General features: G+C 37.7%; 1 protein-coding gene across 1 annotated transcript in view; it reads right to left on the bottom strand.

Annotated features, from left to right (window-relative positions):
- The window catches only part of FRYL (FRY like transcription coactivator), a 234,344-nt gene that overhangs the window by 197,307 nt on the left and 13,654 nt on the right, over positions 1 to 23,383 (bottom strand). The window lies entirely within an intron of this gene.

The following is a 23,383-nucleotide window of genomic DNA, read 5'->3' on the forward strand; positions in this document are numbered from 1 at the left end:
AGAATTTGTTTTTTGTTTGTTTGGTTTTTTTTGGCCTCGAAGCATGGCTTGTGGGATCTTATTTCCCCAACCAGGGATCGAACCCTGGCCATGGTAGTGAAAGCACCAAGTCTTAACAACTGAACCGCCAGGGAATTCCCAGAATTTGTCTTTAAAGGTTCTAATTTAAATTTTTTTCACCACCTATAATATCTTTCTCAAGTATATTACAAATTTCCTCACCATCTAAACATAATTACCTGTTTCTTGATGACACAAGGGTCATCATCCTGAGTTCTTCTATAGTACTTGAGGATACATATATTATGGGATTTGAGGTAATGACCCTAGGACTATTGTTTTTCAAAAGGTACACCGAGGAACTCCAAGAAATGAGCACTCTCCATTGCTGGTGGAAGTGTCATTATCTACAAAACCAAGAATGCATTTATTTTTTGACCCAACAACTCTCCTTCTGGGACATTCTCCTACAGATATAATTACACATTCACAAAATAAAGTGTGCAGCAAGATTATTGTGGGATTATTTGTAAAAGTGAAACACATTGAAAACAACTTAAGAGGACTGGTAAAATCACCTATGATACATCCATTAGAAGGAATACGGTGCAGCTGTAAAAATAAATAAGGAAGCACTCTGTGTACTTCTATACAAACATCACCAGAATATGCTAAATAAGCAAGTACAGAAAAGGTATATGTATATATACTTTGTTATATTCTGTGTTTGTAAAAAGGGGAGGGAAAGACGGAAGTAAGAATATCTATTCTTATTTGTTAATTTTTATTAAAAAGCACTGTAAAGATACAGAAGAAATTGGTATAAAAAAGCAGGGTTATAGTAAGGAAACAGGGATGGAAGTTAGGCCTTTTCAAAGTGTCATTTTGACTTTGAAACATGTAAATGTTCAAACAATATAAAATTTAAAACAAGTTCCCCAAATAAGCTTAATTTTACTTTTTTTTTTTTTTGCTTAATTTTACTCTTTCATCCCTTTTTTTATAAACACATGAGCTGTTATATGATCAGTGTAACAAGGCTACTTTCCTGGAAAGTTGAATGGTAGATTATTTCCTTGTCCTTCAGAGAAACCCTTTTCTTTCCTACTGGTAGCATTCTACATATATTCAGTACCTACTATCTTCCAGCAATACATACATCAGTGAACAAACTCAAAAAAATCCCTGCTCAAGTGATCTTAAAACTCAATTGTTACCCATTTACTCATTGCTAGTGAAGGTACAGTAAGAAAGGAATACATATACATTGCTAGAGGAAATATAAATTCTGAAAAGCAATTTGTCAATATGTAACAAGAATCTTTAATACGTGCATAGCTATTGATTGACCCAGTAACTTCATTCCTGAGAACTCAAAATGAAGACCGAATTTTACATATAATTTTTTTTACATTATTTATAAAGAAAAATTGTAAGAAATATAAATGTCTGAAATAGGGTAATGGTTGGCTAAGTTATGGTTTATTCAGCAGATAGAATATTATGCTGCAGTTAACCTAGAAGTAATTTCTAGTTAACATGTTAGATTAACCACAAAAATTTATTCCCACTCCACCTCCAGGCTCCTCTGAAATAATTGTAAAATTTGAAAAATTAATAAAAAATAAGAACACAAAAGCCAAAGAGAACAAAAGAGACATTCTCTGATAGGATAAAATTAAAATACAACTTCAAAAAACATGGGGAAATGCTGTTAAACAACAAAAAAGGCAGGACTCAAAATCATATATACTTTTAGCCATATTTTAAAAATTACTTTAAAACATGGAGAAAAAAGCCACTCAATATTATTTCTAAATAGTGATTTAAAAATAAATGATTTTTTCTTTTATCCTTTTCTATATTTTCCAAAATATCTATCTACAAAGGGCATTTATTACTATTATAGTCAGAAAAATAAAATCACTTTAAAAACATATACATACCCACTAGGATGGCTATAATCAAAAAGACAGATAATAACAAGTGTTGGCAAGTGTATGGCTGGAACCCTCTCTCACACTGCTGGTAGGAATATAAAATGGTACAGCCACTTTGGAAAACAGTCTGGCAGTTCCTCAAAAGTTAAACACGACCAACCATTCTCTCCCAGGTATATAGCAAAAGAAATGAAAAAATAACATCCATGTAAAAATATGTGTACAATAGCATTATTTGTGATAACCACTACACTACAGAAACCATCATAATAGCATTATTTGTAACAGCCAAAAGGCAGAAACAATACAAATGTCATCAACTGATGAATGGATAAATAAAATGTGGTATGTCCATCCAATGGATTCTGCCATAAAAAATATTGATACATGCTACAACACAGATGAACCTGAAACACATTATGCTAAGTGAAAGAAGCCAGTCACAAAAGGCTACATATTACATTATTCCATTTATATGAATAGACAAATCCATACAGTATAGAGAGAAAATAGATTAGTGGTTGACTCCGAACAGCGGGGGAGGAGATGGGGAGCTAATGGATACGAGATTTCTTTTGGGGATGATGAAAATATTCTAAAATCAATTGTGGTGATGGTTGCACAATTCTGTCAATATAAAAAACCTCAAATTGTATACTATAAATTGGTGACTTGCATGGTATGTGAATTATATCTCAATAAATCTACTGTATTAAAAAAATATATATAGTCTATAACTTCACCACTAACCAGTATTTCACATATTATTCCTTATCACCTTGCAACACTACATAATAGGACAAACGTTAGATTCAAGATAAAACCAGACTCTTGCCAATCCTAAAACCATGGACAAACCGTAACTCCCAAGTTTCAATTTCCTTTTGGGGGGAAATGGGGAGTCCTCTCTGGTACACCATCTCATTTTTCTCCCAACAATTGAGTCGCATGCCTACCAAGAGCAAATTATCTTATATTTGTTCCAAAATCTTTTTATGCCTGTTGTATTTACTATAATTATATAATTTAGTTAAATATTATATCAAAAACATGAGTGCAAAAAGAAAATGCTTTGTCTCTGAAAATTAAGCTGTACGATTTGAAAAAGGCAAGTTACTTTAAAAATATCCTAAAGAAAAGGTCTCGGCTATACATCAAAAGATTGATGATGTACGAGCATTTATACACTTATCAACTATAAAATATTTAAGGCATATATCCTTCCTATTATTCTTCATTTCAAACAAATTTTTTATTTAACCATTCTAACTACTGGTGATTGTACAATCAATATTGTATAAGAGAGATTCTACTCCCTGTAAATTATTCGTATAAAAGACTAACAGAAGTATACTACTATTATTCTATCTCACACTCTAAAGACTGATGGTTGACCCTACTGAGTTGTCTTTTAGTGAGGTTGAAATTTTTCTATCCTTCAAGTTCCCAGGCCCACCATAGCCCTGTACTCTCTACTGTATACCCTCATCTCTTAAACTGAAAGAAGATGCCCAATGTAAACCCTTCAAGTTCAGTTCAAGGCTGCTAAAGTCCCTCTTCCTGTCCTCTTGGACCCTCCAAATCCTCCCTTTTCAAAGCCAAACTTACATCTGACCTGTACATTCAGATGACCATTAAGGAAGAAAAAAATCTTACTTACGCTCATGCACCATAGACTTCTCTTTATTTCCTCTTACTACACATTTGGGCCTCTACTTTCTCAACTCATCAAGTCAGTCATTTACACTCTGACCCCAACTGCTGCAATACTAAAATACTCTTCCATCAAAAAAATTCTAAGTGGTCTCTGACCTCCCCTCTCTCACTACTCTGATGCATCTCAGATATTGCTGCCAAGTGCATATTACAAATGCAAAACTCTGATCACAAAACTCCCTGCGCCTTGGTAATTCAGTGACAGTCCCAATGCCTATAGAATAAAGTACAGAAATTCCTTAGCCTCAGAGTCAAGGTCCTAATGGAAGAGAATAAACTGTTAGCCCATTTCCCTAATGTTCTCTAGACTAGTCAGGCTGAACTCTGCTCTATGCAGACATGTCCCATTCCTTCCTACGCCCAGATCTTTCTTCCATGTGGAATGCCCTCCCTTTGTTTCTATGCATTAAATTCCTCTAAAATCATTTTTAAAGTAGAAAATCACTTTTTAAATCAGAGCCTTGGGTTTCTCAACTGTAAGACTTTTTATAAGGATTATAAAATGTTAGAAGTATTATAAGTATTATTAAGCATAAACTTAGAACAATAGCCAGCAGATAGCACTCAACAAACGTTGTTACTGTTGTTCATTCAACATAATGAGGACTCAACAAATATTTTTTAAATTGACATGCGAGACAAAGCAAAACAAAACAAAAAAGTCTTTTCTATACTATACTATACTCTTTGCTCTCAAAGCAACAGTTTAAGATCTGACACCTCTGGAAGTTAAGATGATGAAAACTTCTGATAATCAATAGTGTTCAGTTTCTGGGAATCTCACACAGATTTATGATATAAGAACAGCAAACCCACTATTTCAGATTTAGTCAAGAACAACTTGATTTATAATCACTTCACGATATATTATGCCACACACCCTAAACTTATACAGTGCTGCATGTCAATTATATCTTATTAAAATGGGAAGAGAAAAACAACTTAATTCACTAACATCTACCAAAAATAAGGAGGGCAAGCCTTACCAAAATAGAGTAGTTTTATGATTCACTTTTTTTTAAAACTGTGTAAAATACACATAACATATAATTTACCATCTTAACCATTTTTAAGTGTACAGCTCAGTGGCACTAAGTACATTCACATAGTTGCACAAACACCACCACCATCCGTCTCCAGAACTCTTTTCATCTTGCAAAACTGAAACTCTGCACTTACTAGACAATAACTCCTCTTCCGCCCCCTCCTCCCAGGCGCTGGCAACAAGCATTATGCCTTCTGTTTCTATGAGTTTGACTACTCTAGGTACCTTATTTAAGTGGAATCATACAGTATTTGTCCTTTCGTGACTGGCTTATTTCACTAAACATGAGGCCCCTTCAAGGTTTGTTTGTGTTATTTACTTTTTCAGCAAGAACTTCAAAACTACACGAAGGACATGGTTTAAACATACTCTAGTTTAAACTCATGGTTTTAACGCACACCGTATTATATGGCAGTAAACTGCAGACTTGGATGACTCAAATTACAGAAAGAAAGGGAAAGTAGAATAACATGTACCCAATTACCTGGTATGATACCAGGTATCAAACCAGGTGCATTTCACACAAAATTAAGACCACACAACTCTAAAGAGGTAGGTTATTATTATTCCCAGTTGGTAAATGAGAAAAAGGAGATTCAGAGGACCTCCCATGCCACTGCCCTATTTCCATTTTGTTTTCATCATAGAATTTATCACTATCTGACATTCATACATATGTACATACATTTATTTCCTTATGTGCAAATTATATGTAGGCAAAAAAAAAAGTTGAGAATCACATTTATGCAACAAAGTTGTATCTATAATACAACATGGCTTGGAATCTGAACATTTTATAATCTCTAGCTTTCTGAGATGCTTGTCCATAGGTACACTTCTTTTTTTTTTTTCATAGGTACACTTCTTAGATACTCAGAAGTTGGGAGACTTTATTACTGCCAAAGATATATATACTTTTTTTTTTTTTGGAGCAGGTATGGGAGGTAGGGGGCACTAGAGGACAGAAGTAGGGGATAAAATTCCAACTGAAAAGTCCAAGGGTTCAAGAAGGCCAGTCTCCAGTAAACCGAAATCTATTATTACAACATCCTCATCTTCTATGAATTTTGTTGTTTTAAATCAAACTTCACCTGAGGAATTTTCTACCAAGCATGAATTTTTAATGGGAGGGGAGATACTAGTTTGTGATGGATGTTCTACTTACCCCTTGAATATATTCTCACTATAATATTAGCTATATTTACAGTACTGTGGATTTCCTTCTTCTGCTTCAGAGTGAAAAATATTCCCACCACACTGTATTGCTACATTTTCTCCCTTAAAATTAGTTAAAACTTTTTATTACATTTCAAGAAATTAAGAACTAGATACCTAACTTTTAAATTTGTTAAACTATATTGTTTCATAATTTAAATGACAACTATCTCCACCATTAGAAGAATTTTAAATGTTCTCAAGAGAAATCAAAAAATGTTAAGGGCTCCCACTAAGTAAATTGCCATTTGTAACAAAAGTCTACATTTCCAATTAGCTTACTGTTTTCATATAATAATTTCTTTTGATCACAGTATGAAAAATGTTACTCACAAAAGGAGTACTGTATTCACAAAATAATTTTATCTTTACTGATATAACAAGAAGTCAGCGGTTTCCTTTTTGTGGTAAACAATGGGCCTTGGGAAACACATTCCCTGTTAAATGTCTTTCACATTTTTTTAAATACACAATTGGTTCAACTTCCTAATAATCACCATTTACCAGAAATGTGAAAGATAAAAATCTATCAAGATACACAATAAGACTAAGCAAGCCAAAAAGAGGAAAACAAAAGAAAATCACAAAGGCTCCCTGAAGAGGGTGGGGTAGAGAAAACTTCCAACCTAACCTCAACCACCTCTTACTAAAAAAAAAAAAAAAAGGAGAACATCAACGTCAAGGTGACAAAAATCTCACATCTTTTTTCTCCATTCCTAAGGGATCATGTCCATTAGCATACAAATATACCATAATGATCACTCACCTTAAAGAGAATAAAAGGGGGGAGCCCTCCTCCCTCCTCCACCGCAAAAGCCCTGTCTTGACTGCCCTGTTTCTCTACTCCCCTTTACAATAAAAGTCCTCCAGACAACTGTCTCTATTCAGTATTTCACTAGCTCCCTTCTTCATCTCATTCTCTCCTCTCTTCTACCCCCGGGGCCGCCGGCCAGTGTCACTGATGACCTCCACACCTCATGAAATCCAAAGGTCAATAATCAGTCCTCATCTTAGTTGACTCCACAGCAGCATTCCTCTCCTGCCTTTTTGAAACACTTTCTTCACTTGGATGGCAAGATGCCACACTCTCCTGGTTTTCTTCCTTTTCCTCAAGAGCTGCTTTTCCTCTGCCTCTTCTCCAACTCAACATGTTGGAGAGCCCAGGGCCAGTCCTTGCCCCTTTTCTCCACTGACATTTACCTCTGGACCTTATCCAGGCTAAAGGCCTTAAATTCGAATCTGGAATTTGTTAGCTTATAGATGGTATCTCTAGCCCAGACCTCTCTCTACTGAGCACTAACCTTGCAAATTCAAATACCTGTCTGCACATCTAACGAGATGTCAAACACAACTCTTAATACAGCCCCCTAAATCTCTGCCTACTCCCAGCACTTCACTTCAGTAAATAACACCACAATTCTTCTAGATGCTCAGGCCAGAAATCTGGCAGTCACTTTTATTCCTTTCTTTACCTCACACCCTCGTATCTAATCCATCAGCAAGTCTGTCAACCCGGCTTTCAAAATACTGTATACCTTAAATCTGGCCACTTCTCTCCCATCCACTGCTTACCACCTAGTCAGAGCCGTCATCATCTGTGGCCCAAACAATTCATGTCGCCTCTTAGCTGATGCTGCTGCATCTACTCACCCCTTAATTCTACACAGTCACCAGAGTGATCTTTTTAGAATATAAGTTTATTCACTTGCGCCCAAAAATCCTCCACTGGTTTCCCATCAAATGCAGAAAAATATCCCATGGTCTCCCTAACATTTCCTTTCCTCTATTCTAGCTACACCAGCTTTCCTGCTACTCTTCAAGTTGAAGAAGCTTATTCCCACAACAGGGCCTATGCACTTGCTAACTCCTCTGCCTGGAAAGGTCTTTCCCTTGAGTATGACTTGCCCCCTCCCTTCCTTCCTTTGCTCCCAGATGACTGCAAATGCTCCCACAAAGAGGCCTTCCCCACCATGCTAATCTGAAATAACCAAAACCTATCACACTCTAGACAAACTTAGTTTTTCATCATAGAGTTTATCATCCAATATTTGTTTAATCTTTGCCTACATGACTAAAAACAAGCTCCAGAAGGACAGAGACTGTCTTGTTTACATTTATAATCCCTAGCACCATCTCCTAGCTCACAGGTACACAATAAGCATTTGTTGATTAAATAAATGATGTCAAAGGTAATACATGATATGCACTATAAAAAAAATAAACCAATATATAGAGTTTCAAACATTTTATTAAACAAAATGAATATTAACTGCTTCATAAGGTTCCATTTTACAGCCTTTAGAGGAGATAAGAGTAGCACAGAATGACAGAGGAAGAGGTAAACTTCTTGTCTTCAGTACATAAATCCAATATATTTGCATACCCTACCTTATATACATTTTGAGATGTAACCTAATGTTTCCAGAAAATAACAGGTTTTAAACTGTTTCTTTTCTTCTTGTTAAAGACCTGAATCAACCTGCATCCAAACAATTAGCTTAAAAGGAGGAACAATACTTACAGGATAACCTAGGAATACATATTTAACAAGGTCAGCTGCCTGTTCAAATAGCCCCTGAGATAACTTAATCAACACAAAAGGGAAAACTCTAGCAACATTAGAAATTAAAAAGGGGTATCACCCCACCCCTGAAATTCTAAGCTCCCACAAAGGTATTCTAAGGTAAGAACAATGGGAAAGGAGAAGTAATCTGCCCTGACATCAACCATTATTGCTGTGCTCGAGAGCGGGCTTACCGAGGCGCACCCCAGAAGATAATGCTCAATCCCCCCCTCCATCAAATTCACTGGGCTAAATACTAACTGCAACTTTCAACAGACTCTGACTATCCTTTAAGAGCAGGATAAGACAGAATAAAATCTCATGCCAGGCTGTGACGGAGCCTGTACTATTTATCAACACAGAATAGCACGTATACAAAAAAAAAAATCACCAGTGTTAAAAGAACTGGAAATACAAGATTCATCAAAATGTTCTGAATTCCAAGGATAATGATCTTGGCAGAATTCTAAACAAAGGTGTGAGACGTGAAACCATTTCCTTTTCTAAGATATTCACTCTCTTGGGGGGATACAGTGGTAGTCAGGCTTACCAAAGGAATGTCTACAACCAGGCTTAGGGACTTGAGGAGACTCCTCTCAAAAAACAACAAATCAACCAGTAAAAAATGATAATAATAATAAAGATATAGAGGATATTAACAATATTACTCACTTTCCCTCTCCTTCTAGGCTTTCCTTCTCTCTCCTGAAGTCAGGCATGGTCATGTGATTTGTGTTGGCCAATGAAATGTGAGTAGAATTGATATATAAACTTCCAATGGAAGCATTTAACTGTTGGCACTGGGCTCTGTACCTCTTTCCCACTGTCTCTGTAATTATGGAGGCAGGTGTTGATATGGAAGTGCATTGCCAAACCTGTAGGCAGAACACAACTTGCCTAAAAGGCATGAACTTGACATGAATAAGAAATAAATTTTTGCATTTTAAGCACTAACAATTTGAGGATTGTTTTCACTGCAGCATAAACTAACTTGATTATTTTAAAATTCCAATAAAATTAATTAAAATTCGGCAAATCCAGAAAATCAGACAAGGGGAAAGATGTTTCAGAGATAGAAAAACATACAAACATGACAGCATAATGAGAAATGGTTTATAACCATAGAAACAGAAGATTTTAATGGAATATTCCTTCAAAAACCAATAATTTCACCTTAATTTAAAAAATTTTAAGAATAGTAGGCTAGCTCTGGAAGGATGCACAAGAAGCTGGTAATACTGGTTGCCTCCAGGAAAGGAAACTGTATGGTAATAGAAAAAGTGAGGAGAGACTTCCGGTTTTCATTCCGGCACGAAAAGACACTTAGAAGTCACCACTCCGTCTTAAAAAAGTAAAACGATAAACATATTGAAAAAGCAACAGCTCTTTTAAGATTCATAAGAGGAGTGAGGTCATAGGGCATACCCCTACTCCCAAAACTGGAGACAGGCAGGTGCAGAGAATCACAACTTACGGGAACAGAAACCCATGAGCAGAAGCTTCCATGGGAACCAGTGCCAGGGTAAGAAAACCTGAACTTTAACTGACAAACTGCTAGAGGCTCAGTGTGGACAACTCAGAGTTAAAAACTCCAAGAGGGGGCTTCCCTGGTGGCGTAGTGGTTGAGAGTCCGCCTGCCGATGCAGGGGACACGGGTTCGTGCCCCGGTCCGGGAAGATCCCACATGCCGCGGAGTGGCTGGGCCCGTGAGCCATGGCCGCTGAGCCTGCGTGTCCCGAGCCTGTGCTCCGCAACGGGAGAGACCACAAGAGTGAGAGGCCCGCGTACCACCAAAAAAAACAAAACTCCAAGGGGACCAATAATAGGGGGAAGCCCATACTTGTGAGTTTTATCTCCAATAGCTCCACCTGGTTCTCATAATGAATATCAAAGAAAAATCCCCTCAAGTTTCTGGCAGGGGGAGGGGAAAAATATTTTGAAATACTCCAAAGCATTCTGTTCTTCTTAACAAAGTCTGCCCTCAGGAGAAATTAAGAAACTCTTTAACCAGAGCCTAACTGAGCTAGGAGAAGGGAAATACCCAACCCCAGCTCCCTCTGGCCACCCTGTACCACCTAAGGTAGGGAAGAAAACTGAGAAGCACTTGTGAAATCCACAGTCTGGAGGCATAGGCTGACCCCCCAACACACACCTCACCACCACATTACTGAGAGCCTACTTAAATCAGTCTCTTACACTTGATACTGTAAGTCCATGTCCAACTACCAAGAAAATATTACAAGGCATGCTAAAGGAAAAAACAAAACAAAAACAGTTTGAAGAGACAGGGCAAGCATCATAACCAAACTCAGATATGGCAGGATGTTGGAGTTACCAGACTGGGAATTCAAAACAACCATGATTAATATGGTATCTAATGGATAAAGTAGAAAGAAAGCATGCAAGAAAAGATGGGCAATGTAAGCAGAGAGAAGGAAATTCTAAGAGTCAAAAAGAAACAGTAGTGATCCAAAACACTGTAACTGAAATAAAGAGAGCCATTGATGGGCTAAAGAAAGAATATCTGAGCTTGAGGCTATATCAATAGAAACCTGAAAAGAAAGAGAACACTGAAGAGCAAAAAAGAAAAAAGACTGAAAAAAAAATAGAATATCCAAGAACTGTGGGACAACAACAAAAGATCTAACATACATGTAATAAGAATAGGAGAAGAAAGAAAGAAACAGAATAATTGAAACAATAATGACTGAGAATTTCCCCAAACTAATATCAGATACCAAAACCACACATCCAGGAAGGTCGGAAAATAACAAGCAGGATAAATGCCAAACAAACAAACAAAAACACATACCCAGGATATCCTGTTCAAAATCAAAGATAAATTAAAAAATCCTGGAAGAGGCCAGAGGAGAAAAAAAACTAAATCTTACCTGTAGAGGAACAAAGATAAGAATTACACCCACCTCATGCAAGCAAGAAGAGAGAGGAGTGAAATACTTCAAATGTTGATAGAAACAAACAAACAAACCGAGAATTCTGTACCCTGCAAACTTATCCTTCCAAAGTGAAAGAGAATAAAGACTTTCTCAAACAAAAGTTGAGAGAATTTGTTGCCAATAGACCTGCCTTGCAAAATATGTTAAAAAAAGTTCTTTAGAGAGAAGGAAAATGATATAGGTCAGAAAATCAGATCTACATAAAGAAAGGAAGAGCATCGAAGAAAGAATAAGAATGTAAAATACAAACTTCTACAACTTTTAGTCTTAATTGATCTAATAGACAACAATTTGTTCAAAATAATAATAGCAACAATGAATTCAATTATGTCTGCCTATAAGTGAAATGAAGGACAGCACTAATAGAAGGGAAGGGAGGGAAGAATTAGAATTATTTTACTATAAGGCACTCACTCTACTCATGAAACAGTATAGTATTATTTGAAAGTGGACTTGAATTAGTTGTAAATATATATTGGAAACTACAGGACAATGACTAAAAACAGTTTAAAAAGTAGTATAATTGATATGCTAACAAAGGAGACAAAACAGAATTAGATGAAATACTCAAAACCATAAAAGGCAGAAAAAGACTAGAAGGAAATAAAAAAGAAAAGAACAAGAGCAACAAACAAAACAAATATGATAGAAATTAATCCAATTGTATCAATAATCACTTTGAACATCACTGGTCTAAATGAATCAATTAAAAGACAGAGACTGTCAAAGTGGATCAAAAACCAAGACCCACCAGAAACCCACTTTAAATAAACAGACACAAAGATTAAAAGTAAATGGATGGAAAAAGATATACCATGCTAACACTAATAAAAGGAAAGACAGAGTAGCCATTCTCATTTCATACAGAGCAGACTTAAAAGGAAAGAAATTTATGAGGGATAAAGAGGGGCATTAGAGGGCTTCCCTGGTGGCGCAGTGGTTGAGAGTCCGCCTGCCGATGCAGGGGACACAGGTTCGTGCCCCGGTCCGGGAAGATCCCACATGCCGTGGAGTGGCTGGGCCCGTGAGCCATGGCCGCTGAGCCTGGGCATCCGGAGCCTGTGCTCCACAACGGAAGAGGCCACAACAGCGAGAGGCCCGTGTACCGAAAAAAAAAAGGGAGGGGGCATTAAAGAATGATAAAGAGGTCAGTTCTCCAAGAAGACATAACAATCCTCAACATGTATCTACTGAACAAGAGGACAAAGTACGTGAAGCAAAAACTGATAGAAATAAATACAAGGAGAAATAGATGAATCCACTATTATAGTTGGGGACTTCAACACCCCTCTATAAGAAATGGACTGGTATAGCAGTCAGAAAACCAATAAGGACATAGTTGAACTCAACAACACCATCAACCAACTGGTTATAATTGACCTCTATAGACTACTTCAGCAACAGCAGAATACACATTCTTTTCAAGCTCACATAGAACATTCACCAAACAAATTTAAAAGAACAGAAATCGGGCTTCCCTGGTGGCGCAGTGGTTGAGAGTCCGCCTGCCAATGCAGGGGACACGGGTTCGTGCCCCGGTCCGGGAAGATCCCACATGCCGCGGAGCGGCTGGGCCCGTGAGCCATGGCCGCTGAGCCTGCACGTCCGGAGCCTGTGCTCCACAACGGGAGAGGCCACAACAGTGAGAGGCCCGCGTACCACAAAAAAAAAAAAAAAAAAAAAGAACAGAAATCACACAGCATCTACTCTCAGACCACAATGAAATTAAGCTCAAAATCAATGACAGAAAGATAGAAAAATCTCGAAACACATGGATTAAACAACACTTCTAAATAACACAGGGGTCAAAGAAGAAATCTCAAGAAAAAATTTTTAAATATTTTGACTGAATGAAAACAAAATTTGTGGGATACAGCAAAAAAAAAAAAAAAAATCCTTAGAGGGGAATTTATAGCACTGAATGCATATATTAGAAAAGGAGATCTGAAAATCAATAAACTAAGCCTCCATTTTTAAAAACTAGAAAGAGCAACTAAATGCAAAGTAAAGAGAAGAAAAGCAATAATAATAATTAGGGCAGAAATCAATGAAACGAAAAACATGAAATTAATAGAGAAAAATCAATGAAACCAAAAGTTGGTTCTTTGAAAAAAAATCAGTAAAATCCATAAACCTCTAGCCAGGCTAACTAAGGAAAAAAAGAGAAAAGACACAAATTACTAACATCAGATATAAAAAACAGACATCACTACACATCCCATGAATATTTAAAAGAATGAAGAAATACTATGAACAACTCTATGTCCACCAATTTGATAACCTAGATGAAATGGACCAATTCTTTGAAAGACACGCAAAGAAAACTTCAAAAATTCACACAAGAAGAAACAGGCAATCTAACTAGGCCTGTATCTATTAAAGAAATTGAATCAGTAACTAATAACATTCCAAAATAGAAAGCACCAGGCCCTTTACAAAAATTAACTTAAAAGGTATCATAAACCTAAATTTAAAATGCAAAACTATAAAACTCTTAATAGATAACATTAGTACAAACATAGATGACCTTGAGTATGGCAATGCTGTTTTAGATATAACACCATAAGCACAATCCATGACAGAACTAATAAGGATATTGATAAGCTGGACTTCATTCAAATTAAAAACTTCTGCTCTGCAAAAGACAGTATCAAGAGAATAAGAAGACAAGCTACAGACTGGAAGAAAATATTGATATTTGCAAAACACACGTCTAATAAAGGGTTGTTTAAAAAAAACATACAAAGAACTCTTAAAACTCAACAAAAAGAAAAGAACCGGATTTAAAAATGGACCAACTCCCGGGCTTCCCTGGTGGCACAGTGGTTAAGAATCCTGCTGCCAATGCAGGGGACACAGGTTCCAGCCCTGGCCCAGGAAGATCCCACATGCCGTAGAGCAACTAAGCCTGTGCGCCACAACAACTGAGCCTGCGCTCTAGAGCCCACAAGCTACAACTACTGAAGCCCACGTGCCTAGAGCCTGTGCTCCACAACAAGAGAAGCCACTGCAATGAGAAGCCCGCGCACCACAACGAAGAGTAGCCTCCGCTCACTGCAACTAAAGAAAAGCCCGCATGCAGCAATGAAGACCCAACGCAGCCAAAAATAAATAAAATAAATTTTAAAAATTAAAAAAAAATAAAATAAAAATTATCCAACTCCCAACAGTGCACCCTAAGGGGACTCAGGATGGGAAAGAACAGGATACTGGCCCTAGACAGCTAAGGTGCATATCAAAGGAATGATTTCAATGAGCCCAGACTCTAGCATCTTCCCATACAGAGAAAAGTGCTAAGTCACAGGTATAGAAAGCAAACTTATGGTTACCAGGGGGGAAAGTGGGGGTGTGTCGGGGGGGGGATAGATTGGGAGATTGGGATTGACATCTACACACTACCACATATAAAATAGATAACTAATAAGGACCCACTGCATAGCACAGGGAACTCTTCTCAATACTCTGTAATGACCTATATGGAAAAAGAATCTAAAAAAGAGTGGATATATGTATATGTATAACTGACACACTTTGCTATACAGCAGAAACTAACGCAACATTGTAAATCAACTATACTCTAATAAAAATTTAAAAAAATTTTTTTTAAAAATGGGCCAAAGACCTTAACAGACATCTCACCAGAAAAGATATTCAGATAGCAAATAAGCATAGAAAAGATGTTCCACAGCATATATCATCAGGGAAATGCAAATTTAAACAACAGTGAGATACCACTGCACACCTATTAGAATGGCCAAGTCCAGAACAATGACGATACCAACTGCTAGAGAGGATGCAGAGGAACAAGAACTCTGATACACTGCTGGTAAAAATGCAAAGCGACACAGTCACTTTGGAAAACAGTTGGCAGTTTCTTACAAAACTAAACATACTTTTTACCTTACGACTCAGCAGCTGGTGCTTTTTGGTATTCACCCAAGTTGAAACCATGTCCATGCAAAAACCTGCACATGGATGTTTACAGCAGCTTTATTCCTAATTGCCAACCAAGATGTCCTCCAGTAGGTGAATGGATAAACTGTGGTACATCCAAACAGTGGAATATTATTCAGCACTAAAAAGAAATGAACTACCTAGCCATGAGAGGACATGAAGAAATGTTAAATTCATAATGCTAAAGTGAAGGAAGCCAATCTGAAAAAGCTACATATTGTACATACTGACATTCTGGAAAAGACAAAACTATGGTGACAGTAAAAAAAAAAAAAAAAATCAGTGGTTGCCGGGGAGGGGTGGGAGGATGATTAGGCAGAGCACAGAGGATTTTTAGGGCAGGGAAAATACTCTGTGTGATACTATAATGGTGGATATATGTCATTACACATGTGTCCAAACCCTACAATGTACAATACCAAAAGTGAGCCATAATGTAAACTATGGACTTTAGGTGATTATGATGTGTCAGTGTAGACTCATCAGTGGTAACAAATACACCACCCTGATGGGGGATGTTGTTAATATGAGAAGCTATGCATGAATGGGAGAAGGGCTCTATGGGAAATCTCTGTACTTTCCTCTCAATTTGGCTGTGAACCTAAAACTGCTCTCTGAAAAAAGTCTTTATAAAAAATAAAGTCTACAGGGACTTCCCTGGTGGTGCAGTGGTTAAGAATCTGCCTGCCGATACAGGGGACACGGGTTCGAGCCCTGGTCCGGGAAGATCCCACGTGCAGTGGAGCAACTAAGCCCACAAGCCACAACTACTGAAGCCCGCGAACCTAAAGCCTGTGCTCCACAATAAGAGAAGCCACCGCAATGAGAAGCCCGCGCACCGCAACAAAGAGTAGCCCCCGCTCGCCACAACTAGAAAAAGCCTGTGCGCAGCAACAAAGACCCAATGCAGCCATAAATAAATAAATTTATAAAAAGTAAAAAAATAAAGTCTATTAAAAAGGCTTTTTAATAAAAAAAAGAAAACCTTGTCTTATGTGATCTGACTCTAATTACAATTATTTCTACAAATCTTAAAAATTATGTTTTCTGCTTTGGTTGACATTAAAACAAAAATAGTTTGAAAATTTTAAAATGACAAATGTATTGCTATATCAAAGACAATGCCACAATTTTGACTTATTATAAACCAGTCTTCCCATTAAAATTAACTTTTGAAAATAAAAAGCTCAATTTTTTAAGCAAATATTTGGATTTTATTCTTGGGTGTGGCATATAATTTTACACAAAAACAAAAACTCGACTTTATAGAAATCTTTGCAGAGACTGGTTTTATATGGCCTGTGATGGGAATCAATTTACAATACAATAAGTTGTATAAAATTTTTGAAGCGTGTGTTTATAGGCATTTTTCATGTAAGAGGTCCATAGCTTTCATTAGATTCTCAAAGGGGGCCATCATTCAGACAAGATTGAGAATGGCAAGTTTTTAGGTATCAGTTAAACCAAGACATTCACCCACTAATTAACACTGAGGCTTCTACTATGATTAATCATGAAACCCTCTCTGACCTCCATCCTGTATATCTGTTCCCCCTTCCAAGAACATAAAAGGAAAATAATTTATTGTCACCCAAGTATTTAGGGAAGTACTAGGGAACACCGTAAGAGTTCATTAGTATATGAAAGAGGACGATCGGAAGTCAATTAAATCACCCCAATAATCATTTTTTTAAAGGATACATTCACATATGGTTAATGGGATCCTGCAAAATAATTGGGCTACACGCATCAAGACATTAAAATGGCCATAACCGCTACGTTAATAAAGGGGAATTTACCAAAAAGATATAATCTAAAATCAGGCTTAAAAAAATATATGCAGAAAGATGCTTAACTGCATACAGTTAAGAACACAGGCTCCAGAGCCAGCTTGCAAGGACTCACTTATGAGCTAAGCAGCATGAAGCAAGTCTCTTAACCTCTGTTTCCACGCTTATTTTTAAAAGGGATAATAAAAGTACCTATTTCAAGAGGGTTTCATGAAGAGTAAATGAATATATGTCAAATGCTCAGCGTACAATAAGCCCTCTGTAATTGTGTGCGCACTTAAACCTACTAAGCTTCAACCATGTGTCAGGCACTGTCCTAGGCAGTTGAGATACAGCAATGAACAAAAGAGAAGAATCCTGCCCTTCTTAGAGCTTACATGCTAACAAGGGAAGACAATAGACAACAGAAATAATAAGTAAATTATGAGGCATAAAAAGATGAGAGAAGCTATGGGGGGAAGAAAGGAAAAAGAAAAAGTAGAGAAGAATCACAGACTGGCAAGTGCCAGAGGTGGCAGGCGTTGCAATTTTTAAATAGTCAGAGTACATCTCATTAAAAAGGTGACATTTAAACAAAGATCTGAAAACTCAGCCAGGTAGCTATCAGGAGTAAGCACATTCCAGCCACGGGAAGAGCAATCACAAAGGCCCTAAGGCGGGAACATGGCTGGTACATTAGAGCAAGAACAAGGATGATTAGAGCAGATGAGTAAGGGAAAGAGTAATAGGAAAAAAGGATTAGAGAGGTAACGAGGGACCAACTCAGGTAAGGCCTGTAGGCAGCTGTGCTCTGGGGAGCCACTGCACGGTTTGCAGAAGAGTAACATGACTGTCATACATTTAGAAGGACTGCTCTGGCTACTGTGCTGAGAACAGAGTACAGTGGAGAAGCACTGATGCCACTACGAGGCTATTTGTGACTGAAGTGTTAGCAAAACCCTTGTCTTTGAGCCTGAGAAATTGCTCTTGGATTCTGTTCATCTTCTAGCTCTGTTCCCCTGGAAACCATACAGGCAGAATGTCAGCTGTGTTACCAGGCAACGTTGCTTATGGTAAAAATGACTATTGGTAAGTTGCTTCTGACCGAGAGAAACAATAAATACCTGGTGAGTGGCTGTAACTGTGGGCTTCCCTTACTATGGTGACTCCTATAATTCGGCACATACCTTGTAGGGATCCTGGAAGCTATGCTCATGGGTAGTTAACGCAAGATAATGGCTCTTGTGGAACATGGGGCTCCTAAGCAAAGTTAGGAGATTACATATCCATCATGTGAGCCTCATCACTCTTACTTAAGCTTCACTTGGAAGAGGGGAGAGGCACAGAGAATGGTTCCGGCTGTTCTCTTTGTAGACAGCTACAAGGACTCCTACCAAAGAGAGTATCTGATTCTTCTCTGCTGGTAAGCTGTGTTTCCTGTCCCATATCCTCTTAAGAAAATCTGATGTCAAATGTGGCCTATGGCAATCCAAACATCTGTCTTGTTGAACCCTAAGAAAATTCCCTGGGTAGCCACTGCTCTGTTGTGGTAATCCAGGCAAGAAATGTCAGTGACTTGGACCAGGATGGTAGTGGTGTCAATAGGAAACAGTAGTAAGATTGCAAATATAATTTGAAGGGGGAGCTTTTAGGATCTTCTAATGAATAGGATGTGGGATGTCCATATTCTATGTGCATACAGTAAAGTTAGGGATAACGGCAAGATTTTTTGGCCTGAGAAACTGGAAAGATGGAGCAAAAAAACTGGGGTTGGGGAGCACTGGAGATCAGGAATTCAATTTTAAACAATTTTTGAGTTGAGGGTCATTCATCATCTTGCTTTCTTCTCAATGACCCAAAATGGCTGCAGCAGCTCCATGTATAAGCCCACGTGACCACATCCAAAAGAAGGGGTGTGCCTTCATAAATTGAAGGAAACCAGACTCCCAGAGGACTTCCTTTAAATGTCACCATGCCTGAACCAATCACTGGCAAGGAGGATGAAACTAACACTATTGACTTTAGGCTGCTTTACAAACTGCCCCCTTTGGGTTGGGGAGGAGCCCGTGAAGCAGGTGAACCCTAAATACCTGAACAAAACTAGTCTTAAGAAAGAGAATGACTAACAGGTGCAGTGTCTGTCAAAGGTATTGTCAAGGGCTTTGAATGAACCATCCACACTGATGTTAACATCACCCAGAATAAAAGAAGGTCAGTAATAAAGTACAGGTATAAAATAAAACAGGGAGCCAGGTAATGAATAATGAATGAATAAAAAACAAGTGACCTACCCTCTGTTCCATGAAAGAGACACCTGGACAAATCCTGTGACATTTCATAGGCAAAAATTATTCTAAATGATTTGAGGAAAAAAAAACAATTAAGAATCTGACTAAATCAAACTCTCAATTGTAGAAGACAAGCAATGTCTCGAAAACTTCCAGAATTAAGTAATTTTGACCTAGATTTTTACATCCAAATGATCAATCAAGCGAAAAGGCAGAATAAAGACAGTTTCAGACATGTAAGAACATTACTTGAGGGCGTTCTTTAGCGAGCAAGAATGAAAACCAGTAAAGTGGATGTGAGAACACAGGAAACAGCGGAAATGATCCAAGAGTGAAATGAAAAAGAAATCCCAGAATGGCAGGCGTACAGCAGGACTAAACTATAATTCATCCTGTTAATACAGAAAATTAGTGAACTCCATGAAAGGAAGAAAGGAATGGATTCTGTTCCAAAGACAGAATAACTAAGAAGCTGGTTTCACGACAGGAATGCATGTGTTTCTTTTCTTAACAGAAAAAAAAAAAAAAAAAGATATGCAACAGAAAGCTCCAGTAGAATGCTGTCTACCTACAGCTTTTCCTTCCTTATTCCTTGCTAAAGGAATCTAATCTTTTTTCTTTTCTTTTCTTCTTTCTTCTTTTTTCTAAGGTAACAGGGGAGAAGCACAGGATTAGGGAAGGCAGACTCTTGCCCAGACCAATGGGATAAATCACTACAGGTCTAAACAAGCCCTGGAAATCCCATTCTCCTTTGCCAGCAGCTGGCCTGAGCAAGAGGTGAACGAGCAACTCAGTTTAAGCCAATGAGACTTACAGGAAAGTCATCTGGGGAGCTTCTTGAAAGACTTTTCTCCAAGATAAAAAGAGAGATCTGATGGTAGGAAGGAACATTTGCCATAAAGAGCATTACTGGGCAACTGGTGAATTTGAACATGGACTGTATATTAGATAATAGTACTGTGTTGTGGTAGACATGGAAATCTACCACTCACATTCAAAAGACTCACTACCAGGAGTGAGGAGTGTGGTTAAGCTGTTAGTTTCATCAGAGTTAGCTTCAGCCTTCAAGAGAGGGTCTCAATAGTCTCTGGACAGCTCCCAGCCCATAAATGAAAAACGCAAGTCACAGGCCAAGCAATTTCTACCCAACATGGAACTCCCCTAATGGACAGTCTTAACTCCAGAGGCACTCCTTGTGCTGGCACACGGGGTGTCATCACAATCTGACAGCTCCACCTGCCCAATCCTGCTTCCTTCTTTCACTTTTGTAAATACAATCCTAATTCTGGCTCAGCATCTGCTCCCCAGAGATCCCAACCTGTGACAATTACATTTCCTGAATTTAATCATTGTTCCATGATCACACCTTTCCTTATGTGATATGTGATGAAGTATTTAAGGGTAAAGAATCATGATCTCTGCAACTTTCTCTCAAAAGATTCACCAAAATAAGGATAACTGGATCTAGATTTATAGAAGCAAAAAGATAAAGGAAAAAGCAAATATAGCAAAATGTTTGTAACTGATGAATCCAGGTGAAAGTTAGACAGTTCATATTACTATTCTCACAACTTTTTTATGTTTTAAAATTTTTCAAAAATATATTTTAAAAGGGGGAAGATCCAAAAAAAAAAAAGAAGCACTCATCCTATCCCCTTCCTCCTGCCTTTTAGTAAGTGAAAAAAAGATGCTTGGAGTTACAGCAGCCACTGGCAATAAGAGAAAGGTCAGAACCACCAGATATGTCACCTGTGGGTGGATATTCTGTAAAATGCTGCCAAAAACAACCAAAATGATACATCAGGGAAAAAAAAAAGCTATTCAAGGAAGTAATGGTTCGAGTGTGGAAACATATACATATGACATGATTTTGAGCAATTGATAGATTATAGGGAAAGAGAATCCATTCGTCTTTGATACTAGGAACATCATCCTTCTATTGGCATGGGATCATGACACTGGTATGGAGAGAAGGAAATGTAACCATAAACTCACTACTCCATTCTGCAATTAGTATTTGCATGGTAATTAAAAGATGTATGACCGATACAAAAACAAAGCACCAAAGATTTCATTAAGGTTACAGAACAGAATGTAAATGTTTACAACCTTGTAAGGATAAAAGGTACAGCTGATAGAAGTTGAGAGATAGAATGGGGGAGGGCAAAAGGCAAAAGGAAAAGCAGTGAAAGAGTAGGATTTCAATTTTTAATTCCCATAAGACTAGAAATCGCTAAACATATTCCACTTGACTCATTTTTTAACAGTTTTTATTGATAATTCACTTGGCATAAAATTCAATTTACTCATTTTTAATTAGGATATTTGCCTTTTTATTATTGAGTTGTTAAGAGTTCTTTATACATCCTAGATACAAGACTTGCAAATATTTTCTCCCATTTTGTGGGTTGTCTTCTCACTTTATTGATGGTATCCTTTGAGGCACAAATGTTTTTAATTTTGATGAAGTCCAATTTACCTATCTTTTGTTGCTTGTGCTTTTAGTGTCATATCCAAGAAGGCTTTGCCTAACCCAGGTCACTAAGATTTATTCATATTTTCTTGGAAGAATGTTATAATTTTAGCTGTTATTTAGATCTGTGATCCACTTTTAGTTAATTTTTGTGCGTGGTGCGAGGAAAGGGTTCAAATTCATTTTGCAGGGGGATCTCCAGATGCCTCAACACTGCTGAAAAAGCTGTTCTTTCCCTATTGAATTCCCTTGGTACCTTTGTCAAATTTTTTTAAAAATTGATCGATTGGGCTTCCCTGGTGGCGCAGTGGTTGGGAGTCCGCCTGCTGATGCAGGGGACGCGGGTTCGTGCCCCGGTTCGGTAGGATCCCGCGTGCCGCGGAGCGGCTGGGCCCGTGAGCCAAGCCTGCGCGTCCGGAGCCTTGTGCTCCGCAGCGGGGGAGGCCACAGCAGTGAGAGGCCCGCGTACCGCAAAAAAAAAAAAAATTGATTGATCATAGGGTTTATTTCTGGACTCTCAATACTATCCAACTGATTTATATGTACTGACACTTTTTTTAAATTAAGCTAAAATCCACATGATATAAAATTAACTTTTAAGTGTACAAATCAATGGCATTTAGTATATTCACAATGTTTTGCAATCAACACCTCTACCTAGTTCCAAAACATTTTCATCACCCCCAAAGGAAACCCATACCCATCAAGCAGTCACTCCCCATTCCCCATGCCCCTGGCAGCCACCGAACTGATGTATGTCTCTACGGATTTACCTGTCCTAGATATTTCATATCAGTGGACTCATACAATATGTGATCATTTGTGTCCAGCTTCATTCACTAATCATAACGTTTGAGGTTCATGCACTTTGAAGCATTTATCAGTACTTCATTTTTATGGTTGAATAATATTCCATTGTACACATACACCACATTTTGGTTATCCATTCATCAGTTGATTACATTTGGGTTGTTTCTACCTTTTAGCTAAAGTAAACTGCTATGTAAGCACCGCCATGAACATTCATTACAAATATCTCTTTGAATACCTGTTTTCAATTCTTTTGGGTAAGTACGCAGGAACAGAACATGTGGGTCATATCATAATTTTCGGTTTAACTGTTTGTGGTCAAACTGTTTTCCACAGTAGCTGTACCATCATAAACTCCTACCAACAATGTACAAGTGTTCCGATTTCTCCACATCCTCGTCAACACTTGTTATTTTCTGTTTTCTAACTCGTCAAATGTCACATCCAGAACTCAACACAGTACTCCAGGTATAATCTGGACAGTACAGAATAAAGTAAGACTGATACCTTTCCTCTTCTGAACCTCCTCCCCCAGTAGTCCAGATGACGATTCTATGAAGCCTTTCTTATAGTTGCAGTACATTTTATATCTATATTGAGTTTATCAGAGTAATTAAAATACCTAAGTTGTTTGTACTCAACCACATTTCCCT

This window comes from Globicephala melas, chromosome 5 (genome assembly GCF_963455315.2).
Source record: "Globicephala melas chromosome 5, mGloMel1.2, whole genome shotgun sequence".
Taxonomy (NCBI): Eukaryota; Metazoa; Chordata; class Mammalia; order Artiodactyla; family Delphinidae; genus Globicephala; species Globicephala melas.